Source organism: Monodelphis domestica, chromosome 4 (assembly GCF_027887165.1).
Source record: "Monodelphis domestica isolate mMonDom1 chromosome 4, mMonDom1.pri, whole genome shotgun sequence".
Classification (NCBI taxonomy): Eukaryota; Metazoa; Chordata; class Mammalia; order Didelphimorphia; family Didelphidae; genus Monodelphis; species Monodelphis domestica.
The window spans coordinates 318449780-318461340 of record NC_077230.1 but is presented as its reverse complement, the minus strand read 5'-3'; positions in this window follow the sequence as shown (position 1 = coordinate 318461340).

Below are 11561 nucleotides of genomic sequence, written 5' to 3'. Positions count from 1 at the left end.
TCTGAAATTCAGAACTAGAAATGCAATCCTTTCAGGCACTGAGGGATAGCCTTTGAAAGGGGCATATGGGATGCTCAGGGATGACTAGGACCTTTGGCTTTCATCTGCCACCCTGCCCTCACCTGTGGGTCCAGAAGATTTAGCATACATAGCAGCGGCAAACCATCTTGGCAGACAGGCTAAACCAAGTTAAGGAAAACCAAAAGGCCTTAAATCCATCTGTGAATTAGGGAGGATGTCGACCCCAAGCACGTGAAGACTTCCCCCAGCTATAGTATGGGATGATAATAATTTATTCCAATAGGCACTGTATAGTGTTTAGAGCTTGGTCAAACACAGAAGAAACCTGAATCCATTGCATTCCAGACCACAGTCATTCATCTCAACTTTTGCCTCACCATTAGACTTTGATGACTCTGGAAGAGTGAGGCTGAGACGCAAGTCATCTATCACCCATGATATCATGGGTTCTCTCCAAAGCCAAAGGATGAACAAATGCAGCCATTGAAAGATTTTTACCAAGCTCAAAAATTAATTAGGGTGATATGTAGCACAAAATGGCGGTCTTATTGAATTTTTGTAAGACATTTTTCAATATTTAAAAATTTTTTAAATTAACTTTTCAAATGTATTTTGAATTTGTATGTCTATGCTTCTGAATATATCAAGCTTAAAACTGCAGTAAGATTCTGGGACAATCTCTATGTACTATCTTTTATTTTTTATGGATGATACTTTTCTAGACCGGCTTAGTAGAGGAATTCCTCTTGTTTGGTCTCCTCAGCTCAGTTCTTTGATTGACTTTAGATTTCTTCTTGTGAGATCACATCAAAACTGTCATTTGTGCATTTATGCTGTATGTGTGTGTGCATATGTATCTATCTATCTTATACCCACATAATTGTTTAAATGTTGTTTCATCTACTAGAATATGAGCTCCTGGAGGGCAGGTTAGTTGTTTTTTTTCTCTTTGCATCCCCAGAACTTAGTGCAGTGTCTGGCACATAGTGTGCTTAATAAACACTCACTGACCATCTAGAAGAACATCGGCAGTACTACCATGTGGATCATAGACTGAGAGATGGAAGGAATCTAATCCAAACCTTTTATTTTGCAGCTGAGGAAATTAAGGCCCAGAGAAGTTTAGTGATTTGCCCAAATTCACACAGGTAGTTAGTGCTAGAAGTGGGATATTTGAACATTCCTTTGATCCCTTTTCCTAATAGCACATCCTATCACTTCTACAGAAACTTTCTACCTTGGCATCAGCTTGATGTACACAGCATAGTTTTCATATTCAGTAACTTGACTGAAAAAAATGGGAGGAAGTTTGCATTTGGTAAATCCTTCTCATGTTAAAGATCATCTCCTGTTAGAACATTTATTAGGCACCTACTACAGACCAAGTACTGTGTTAAGGGCAAAAAATAGTCTCTACCCTCAAAGAGCTTACAGTTTAATGAGGGAGATAAAAAGCAAAGGAATATATACAAAGTAAACTTTAAATAATATAAATAGGAAATAATTAACAGAGGGTAAGTATGAAAATTAAGAGGGTTTGAGAAAGGCTTCTTATGGAAAGGAGGTGTCAAAAAAAAAAAGCAGTAACACTCCCCACTCTGGTCTGAAATAGATTAAAATGTAACTGGGAAATAGTTAATAAAATAAATGAAAATACAATAAAACACAGATAATGTTAATATGTGGTTATTTAAGGCAATATACACCAGCAGGATGGATTAGTGACCCTGATTCTATCTGATTTGGCACTACCATTATAGATTTTTTAACTTAATAAATTTATTTATTTGTTGCATTAAAACATCCAGATACCTCCTTCCCTCTCTCACCTCTCCCCATCAGAGAAGGCACCGTGTGACAAAAAGATATATGTATATATAAGCTAAGTTTTACTTATTTCTATTAATTAGTTCATTTTCTAGAGGTGGATATAAATAAGTCATTTTTCAAACAATATTTCTGTTGCTGTATATAATGTTCAGTTGGTTCTGCTAATTTCAATCTTCATAATTTCATTTTATTTTTTTCCATGCTTTTTTTTTTCAAAATTAATATGCTTGTCATTTCTTATGATGAAGTAGTATTCCATCAGTCATATGTCACAACTTATTTAGCCAATTCCCAATTGATGGGCATCCCTTCAATGTCCATTTCTTTGCTACCTCAAAGAGAGCCACTATAAATATTCTAGAACATATATGTTCTTTTCTTTTTTCCATGATCATCTGAGGAAATAAACATAATTGTGATGTTGTTAGATCAAAAGATATACACAGTTTTATAACTCTTTGAAAATAATTCCAGGTTGCTCTCCAAAATTCTTGGATCAGTTCACAGTTCCACTAACAATGTATTAGTGTCCCCTTTTTTCTATATCCCCTCTAATATTTGTCTTTTTGCCCTTTTATAATTTTAGCCAATCTGAGAGGCATGAGATTATATCTCAGAGTTGTTTTGAATTCCATTTCTCTAATCAATAATGATTTATGGCATTTTTTTCATAGAGTTATTGAATAGCTTTGATTTCTTCATCCATAATTTGTCTTCATATCTTTTGACTATAAATTGGGGAATGACTCATATTCTTATATATTTGACAAAGTTCTCTATATATTTTAGATATGAGAGTTCTATCCAAGAAACTGTCCATAAATTTTTGTTATCAACTTACTTCTTTCCTTCTAATCTTGGCTATGTTAATTGCCTAGGTCATGCATCCATTTTGATCTTATCTTGGTAAATAGAATAAGATATTCATCTATATCTAGTTTCTGCCAGACAGCTTTCTAGTTTTCCCTACAATCTTTACCAAATAGAGTAATCTTATCCCTAAAATCTAGATATTTAATTTTGTCTAACATGAGGTTAGTATAGACTTACAACTTTTTGTTATATGTCTGCTCTGTTCTACTGATATACTTTTCTATTTCTATTTCTATTAAAAGATAGTTTTAATATCTATTGCTTGATAATATGGTTTGAAATCTGCTGCCTAACTTCCTCCTTTTATATTTCTTTTCATAAACTCCTTTGATATTCTTGATCTTTTGTTTTTCTAAATAAATTTTGTTATTAATTTTTCTAGTTCAATAAAATAATATTTTGGTAATTTATATGGGATGGCATTGAATAAGTAGATTTGTTTAGATTGTCATTTTAGTTCTACTGGCTCCACCAATGAACAATGAATATTTCTCCAACTATTTAAACCTGATTTTATTTGTTTAGGAAGTGTTTTATAATTATGTTAAGGTGGTCTGTTTTTTTGTTTGTTTGTTTGTTTGTTTTGTTTTTTGGTAAATTACTCCTAGGTATTTTATTCTAGCTATGGCTATTTTAAATGGATTATCTCTTACTACTTCTTTTAAAAATATCTACTTATTTACCAATTCAAATTTCTACACAAGTTTTCCTAAGTTATATGATTGAATTTATCTCCCTCACTCCCTTCCCTCCCCCTTCCTGCTGCTGGCAGATGATTTGATCTGGGTTATATATGTATTATCATGCAAAACATATTTCCATATTATTCATTTTTGTAAGCATCTCACTATCTCTTCTTATAGGACATTGTTAGTGATATAATGAAATGCTGATGATTTGTGTGGGTTTATCAGGAAGGTCTCTTATTGTGATGTCCACATTTTATAGTGGACAGAGAAGTCATTTGCCAGCTGACCCACACACAAAGGGGGACTTGCCAGTAGTACCAATCCTACAAACAGGAAACCCTTATTACACATCAGGAATTATTCTGGAGAGAGCAAAGCAAAGGCAAAAACTGGCACAGTCCTTGCTGGTTTGGTCAGCCAAATCTGACTGGTTCAAGATTGCTATAGAAGATGGATATTATTTGTTTTGAAACTATTGCTTCCAGATCAGACTTTACTGTAACTCTGTGAAATGACGGGAGGAAAACAGGCCAATTATTCCAAGGCACATCAGTTCTGAGTATCTGCTACCTTTTGGGAAAGGTAAATGAAAAATGAGACAGTGTGCCCAAGAGAACATGATGGATTATACCCCTAACACATTTCCTTTCTGTTCCTTATCTTTTATAGGAAATGCAATCCTATGAGCTTATATTTTTCTAAATCAAAAGATAGAACTTGTAGAATTTTTCAAAATCCTATGCCAAAAAAGATTGGATACAAGCAAAGGGGATTCCAGATTGTCCTTTTTGTCCTTTTTAACTTTTATTTAGTAGAAGTTGTGGCCTTAGAGTTATAAAACCTGGGTCTAAATACTGACCTTGACAGTCACTGGTTACCATGAGCCTCCGTTTCTTTCTCTGTTAAATGGGATTTCTAATGCAGGTACTGCTTCTCTGACGGCGTATTACTTTAAGGATAAAATTCAAACTCCTTAGCTTGACATTTCAAGCCTTATAAAATCTGGATCCTTTCTATCTTTAAGAATTTATTTCATTTTATTCCCTTTCATACAATCTAAGTGCCTTCCACAGAGTAAGCGTATAATACATTGACTGAATTGAATTGAATCATTTTAGCTTCTTGCTTCATAGCCCTAGTAGCAAGCCAAGAATGACTCAGAATGAGAGAACTGGGCTCCAGGACAATTCTCTTATAAGATGCTAAATGCAGAGCTGGAGTGGATCTTATTGAGTCCAATCCCCACAATTTATAGAGGAGAAAACCACGACTAAGAGATAAGGTAGTCAGACCAGTGTCTGAGGTGGGTTAGGAACTTAATTCTTCCTTACTCCAAGTCTAATGCTCTCTGCACTATACTATGTCTGGCTTAGGCAGTAAGTGCCCTCCCCCCCAAAATCTATCAATCAGTCAATCAATATTTATTAAGGACCTATTATGTGCCATTTGGGGGCAGACAGGTTGCTCAGTGGGTAGAACATTAGGACTCCAGTTAGGAAAAGCTGATTTCAAATTTGACCTCAGACACTTAACTAGCAGTGTGACCCTAAACAAATCACGCAACTCTGCTTGCCTCAGCCTGCTCCTCTGAAAGATGAGCTGGAGAAGGAAATGGCAAACCACTTTGGTACCTTTGCCAAGAAAACCCCAAATAGGGTCACGGACTGTCAAACATGATTGAGAAACGACTAAAACAGCAACACTATGTATCAGTTACTCGGCTAGGTACTAGAGATACAAATACAAAGAATGAAATAACCCCCTATACAAAATTGATTATGTTATTTTAAAATATCTTAATGGAAGGATGAATATTCTACTATCTCTTGGTAAACTTTTCCCCAAAATTCTTTCCAGTGTTGAGCTGCCTTCCCAGATTAGAATGTTTTTAACATTAGAATGTTAAAGGAAACTTTGCCTTGCTTCTATTGAAACTCAACTTTTCTAATTCTATAGAAATTATATAAACAATTTGGAAAGAAGATATCCAAATAAATTACAATCTCAATAATGACAATGAAGAAAGATGTAAATGATTTATATTGAATTTAGTTCAGAACAATTGTAGAGATAAATTTGTTATTTCATCCATAGTAAAAGTACTGTTGCCATTCTTGTTACTGCTTTTGCCACTCCCACAAATAACTCCACAAGCCACATTTTTTTTAAACCCTTACCTTGCATTTTGGAATCAATACTGTGTATTGGTTCCAAGGCAGAAGCAGGGTAAGAGCAAGACAATGGGAGTTAAGTGACTTGCCCAGGGTCACACAGCTGGGAAGTGTCTGAGGTCAGATTTGAACCTAGGACCTCCCATCTCTAGATCTGGCTTTCAAACCACTTAGCCACCCACCTGCCCCCAAGCCACATTTTTAATGTTAAGCAAAGAAGCATTTATTAGGCATCTACTATATACTATACATAGTGCTAAGCACAGGTGATACAAAGAAAGGCAAAGATAGTTCATGCCATCAAAAAGCTTACAATCTAATGGGGTAGATGACATACAAACAGTGGATACATCCAAACAGTTATATACTGTTATATATATATATATATATATATATATATATGTTTTGTTGGTATTGGAGTGTCTGCATGAGAGACAATCACATAAATTAGAGCTACTCAGAAAGGGAACATATTAACATTAAGGGAAAGGCACAAGGAGGTTAAGGTAGGATTTTAGCTGAGACTTAGAAAATATGGAAGCCTATTATGCCTTTACCTCTGAGTAATAAATGGGAGCCCTTGCTCTCTAGTCCCTGACTCATTTAGACATGGGACCTGCTTTTGAAGATCTCTAATCCAAAGGCAGCCCATTTTACCATATTTCACAACCTTACCGTTCCCTCACATCCTTATTACCTTTCCAAGTGAAGTGGGTAAACAGCAACCACAATAACAAAGGCATGGGCAAACACACAGCAGCAGCAGCAACTACCCAGAGACCCAAATCTGACTGAATGAATTCTGCTTAAAGCAGACCAGGTCATTCAGGGACTGAAACCAGCTATGCCAGGAAGACACTATTGGACCCAGAATAAGTATGGACATTGTACTCGCTACCTAGCAACCTACCCTCCCTTTCTTTTCTAAAGACAAACAACCCAAAGAAGGATGAAGTTGTGCTCATAATTATAGATAGTTGTTGGAATTTGTTTTTTAATAAGGAAAAAAAAAAGAGCTTGAAAAGGACCAGCATGAGCAAGAGGAAATGAATTTCTCAAGTTCAGCCCCTCTTCCCACTCCTTCCGGAAGGGATAGTCCATGTCCTAGTTACTGGTGTGGGTAGTAGAATTAGGTGGCATGTGCCTAGTTATTCATTCTCTTTCCAACCCACAAGTGTGGTGCGGTGTAGAGGTGTCCCCTGGGGTTCGAGAAGGATACCTTTCACAAGAATGCAAGACTAAAACTTAGCTTGAAAGTAAAGAGACATTTCTTAGTAATGTCGAATTTTCAGCCAGCAAGACTATAGGAGTGGAGCAACTTGGAGGGTTGCTCTCTGAATCTCTCAATTGGGGCGGGGGGGGGGGGGGGGGGGGGGGTTCTCCTTTACCACAATGAGGGCCCAATTCTGGACCAAGGGTTTGGGGGAAGGTTTGCCTGAGGGTATGGGGTGGAGGCTGAATGAACGGGGTGTGTCTCTTTGTCCATCTCAATTCCATGGGACAATCAAAGGAGGATGATCCTCCAGGTCTGGCATTTTGGCTTAGGAGTCATGAGGGCCTAAGGGAGCAGAGGAATTTCCCTGGTAATAGTTTGCCTGAGTTTATGGGGGTACAACGCCCATGCCACAAGAATCTGGTCAAATTTGAGGCTGGTTGTTAGAACCCTAGTTCACAATTTAAGAACAGGCTCTTGTCTCAGTGGCTTTTTCCACAGACCCAAAAGTGTGACATGGTAGAACTAAGGCTAAGTCACAGGAGGCTTTCTTACAGCAAAATGTTTTAAGATGATGTGACCCTGCTGCATTCTCAGTGAGTCCCTGCAGTAATAGAGTTCTCAGGGGAAAGCTAAAAACTTCTATCTAGCCTAACAGGGAAGAAGAGAAGAGAGGAGAGGGCTGGGGAAGAAAAAGAGAGAGATTTTTTTAAAAAAACATTGAAAATAACGACTCACCAAAGACTCTTTTTATTGAGGAGTCTTTATGCTGGGCATAGTACAAAAGGTTACTAGTAACGCACCGCAGCAGGCTAATATCCCTAAAATAAAGTAGGAGCCAGTAATAACAAGGTCACACAAATAGAAAGTTACAGCTGGTAAGCAAGTCAATGCAGTAACACACAGCAGATTTAGCAATTGTAATATTTACAGAAATATATCCTAACCTCTCAGTGATGTGCAGTGGAAACTGTAGAATAGAGTTCTGCTACTGATAACCTATTTTTCTCTGGCACAGATCTCTGCAGAATAGGCCAGACTTAGTAGTAAAATTAGGTATTATCTCCAAAAAGTTCTGAAGGTCAGGTTACGGTTATCTAGTTCTGTTATGGCAAACAGCTGGTGTGTATTTGTGTATGCTTTGTGCTTGTATGTGCAGATGGATGGGGGAAGGGAGCGAAGGAGAGACAGAGAGACACATAGAAACAGATAGACAAGGAAAGAGGAAGAAACAGGAAAAACAAAGAGGGAGAGAGAGAAGAAGGAATCAGTTATGGAGTATAGCAGAGGGAGAATGGACAGAGAAAAGAGTAAAGACACAAGGAAGAGATATGGAAAGAGAAGAGTTGGAAGAGTAAGGGGGAAGGGAAGAAGAGAAAAAGGAAGAGAGAAAGGGAAGAAGAAGGGAGGGGATGGCCCAGGAAGAAAAAGAGAGAGATAAAAAAAAACATTGAAAATAACTACTCACAAAAGGCTTTTTATTGAGGAGTCTTTATGCTGGGCATAGTACAAAAGGTTACTAGTAAGGCACAAGCAGGAGGAAAAGACTGAGAGAATAGGAGGTGGAAACAGGGAGAAAGGGGAAAGAGAGAGAAAGAAGAGAGAGAAAACAGAGAGAGAGAGAGGAGAGAGAGAGAGAGAGAGAGAGAGAGAGAGAGAGAGAGAGAGAGAGAGAGAGAGAGAGAGAGAGAGAGAGAGAGAGAGAGAAGATCTGGAGGGGGAGGGGATTAAGAGGAGAGAGGGAATTCCTGCAGTGTTCTCTGTGCCAGGAACATCAATGTCAGTTTGCATGTCATTGAATGCTGTGAGCTTTGGGAACTAAATTAAACTTTTAAAAAATATGATTTATGTTCTAATTTACCACCTATTTACAGATACATTGGCTATAGTTATAGACACTACAATGACTGAAAGTGCTTCTTTTGTGTAGCAAACTTGTTTTTAAAAGCTTATGAAATTTGCAGCTGGCAGAGAGAGAGTTCCCCTCCATCTCCCATCTGTTTCATTAAACTGCCCCAAAGTCACTTTTCACTGGTTTCTATTTGTGTGAAAAGCTTTTCAAAAAGCCTTCGTCATCCTGCCTACTAATAATCAACCTTCCTCTTCCTTTCTGTGCTGGGAGATCTGCTTGACACCCCCACCTGATGCATAACCCCCTCTGCTTCTGTTGGTTCAGAGTGGATTTATTCTTCTTTGTTTCTGTCATCAGATGATGTACTGCCCTGTTGATTGCATGTTTTCAAACAACTATGCATTGCCTGCTTTTCCTGTACTTACAAAAACAAATGGAACTAGAAAGGGTCCCAGCACACCATGGGCTGGTCACAGGAATACAGAAGAGTTTGCTATTCTAGCTCAGCTTTATGTTATAGCATTGACCCCCATCCTCCCTCACTCTGCCTCCATTCCAGGTAAGTGTTTTTGTGATTCCAAAATGCTCTGTGCTGTTTCTTGTAATTAAATGCACTAAATGATGAATTCCTATTTTCCCCTGTCTCCCAAGGTCATTGATCTCTGCCTTTTACTGGGTGGCCTGGGAGTCTCTGGGAAGGAAGGAGGAATATACAAAAGACAAAGACAGGGAAAATCATACTACAATTAGCATCTCATTGAAATAGTTTCAAACTTTTTCCATTCCTTCTACAAAAAGTCACATTAAGTCATCCTATTCATAGGATTCTTTTCTACTCTTCTATTGGACAGGTCATTTCTAGGCTGCCAATATCTTTCATTTTAATCAGAGATGATTTCTAATGTCACCATATCAATCGATAAAAATATATTAAGTACCTATTCTATACCAGGTCCTATGTTGAGCACTGGGGGTACAAAAAGAGGCCTAGAGACAGTCCCTGCCCTTGGGAGCTTACAATCCAATGGGGAGACAAAGTACAAACAAATATATACAGGATAAGTTTGAAATAATTTTAAAAAGGTGAGACATTAGAATTAAAAGGGGTTTGAAAAAATCTTTCTGAAAAAGATGAGATTTTAGTAGGACTTAAAGGAATCCAGGGAAGTCAGTAGCAAATTGAAGAGAAAGAGCATTCCAGGCATGAGAGACAACCAAAATAAGAATGCATGTTGCCAAGAGATGGAGTGTTTTGTTGGTGGAAGAAACAGGAGGTCAGTGTCATGGCACCATATGGGCAATCTCAATATTATGTGGGAATTCAGATAGAATGACAACAAAATAAGACTTTTGCCTTATTACTCAGAGCCTTTTTTGCTTCAACATAAAGCAATGAAAATGGTGGTTTTTTACTCTCTTGTCACTATGGCCCCCTACATAAAACCTACCTCTAAATTCTGAAGTGGCAAGACAAGCTGTAGCTAAGTGAGACGAGAAGATAGAAGCTGAGCATTTTTATTGTTCCTTTATTGAGATTAGAAGCTTGTAAAAACATGCCAATAGATCTTTTAATTCATTTACAAATCTTCCTATGATATATGGTATCTATCTAATAAATGCGATTGATTGAACTAATCACTGAGTGGAAGATAATGGAGAATGGGGTAGGGAGGAAGACAGGGATTCATGGCTCCACTTCAGTATACAGTAGAAAATCTATCCTTCTAAATAACTCCTCAGCCTCTGGTTAAATGGAAATCAGGGGCACTGGACTCTGAGTGGTTTCCCCGAAGACCTTGATGATTACAGAGGTTATTTTAAATTCTCCCTTTTTTCAGTCTGTCTCCAGCCTTCTCACAGCTGCATCATGTTTAATATTGCACCATTGACTATGTTCCCCATCATTCTATAGGTTCCAAGAAGACCAAGCAAATCTAATGGAAGGAGAACAGAGTGGGCCTAAAAATAGCAGAGTTGGTGACAGGCTAGGGAAGGTTCACTGTGACATAAGAAATATCACTTAATAAGCAGAACCAGGAAAATAGTATATACAGTGATAAATGACCCTTCCTAATCCCAATAGACTATATGGACTTGCTTACTTTTCTCCATATATAAAAAAACCCCAAAGGATGCTTAAATTTTGAATGACAAAATACTTTTTTTTTAATCAGTTAGACAACCAGCATTTATTAAGCTTCTGTTACGTGCCAGGCACTAGGTTAAGTACCGTAGATACTATGAAAGGCAAAAAGCTAGTCCCTTCCCTCAAGGAACTCCCAGTCTAATGGGGGAACCTATGTTTGAAAAATGTGGCACAATTAAGATGGATATAGGATAAATTAGGAGGCATCTGAAAGGGAAGGTCTAGAAAGGTACTTGCAGAAGATGAGATTTTAGCTGAAACTCCAAGGAAGCCAGGGCAATGAAGAAGTAGAGATGAGGATGGAGAGCAATCAGGACACAGTCAATGAAAATGCTAAGAGTTAAGAAATAGAATTTCCTGTAGGACAAGGAAGGAAGCCGTTGCCATTGGATGCCAGAGTATGGGGAGGAGAGTGATGTATAAGAAGACTGAATAGGTGTGTATGTGAGGAAAGTCTATGAATGGCTTTGAATGCCAGAGGATTTTCTATGTGATACTAGAGGTAATAGGACAAAAGGAATATCTGATCATTTATTAACTGCCTAGGGCTGTAACACTGGTGTGCCACTCAGGTGGCCTGGAAAAAGAATTAAATTGGGTCTTCCTCTCATTTATCAGTGGGGAGGAGGGAGCCACTAAGAGAAAGTCTTTACTTTTGATTTCTTTCTCCATTAAAAAAGATGGGGATTTATTGAATAGGTGAATGATCTACATTTTAGGAAGAACTTTGGCAGCTTAGCAGAGGATGTTCTAGAATGGGAAGACA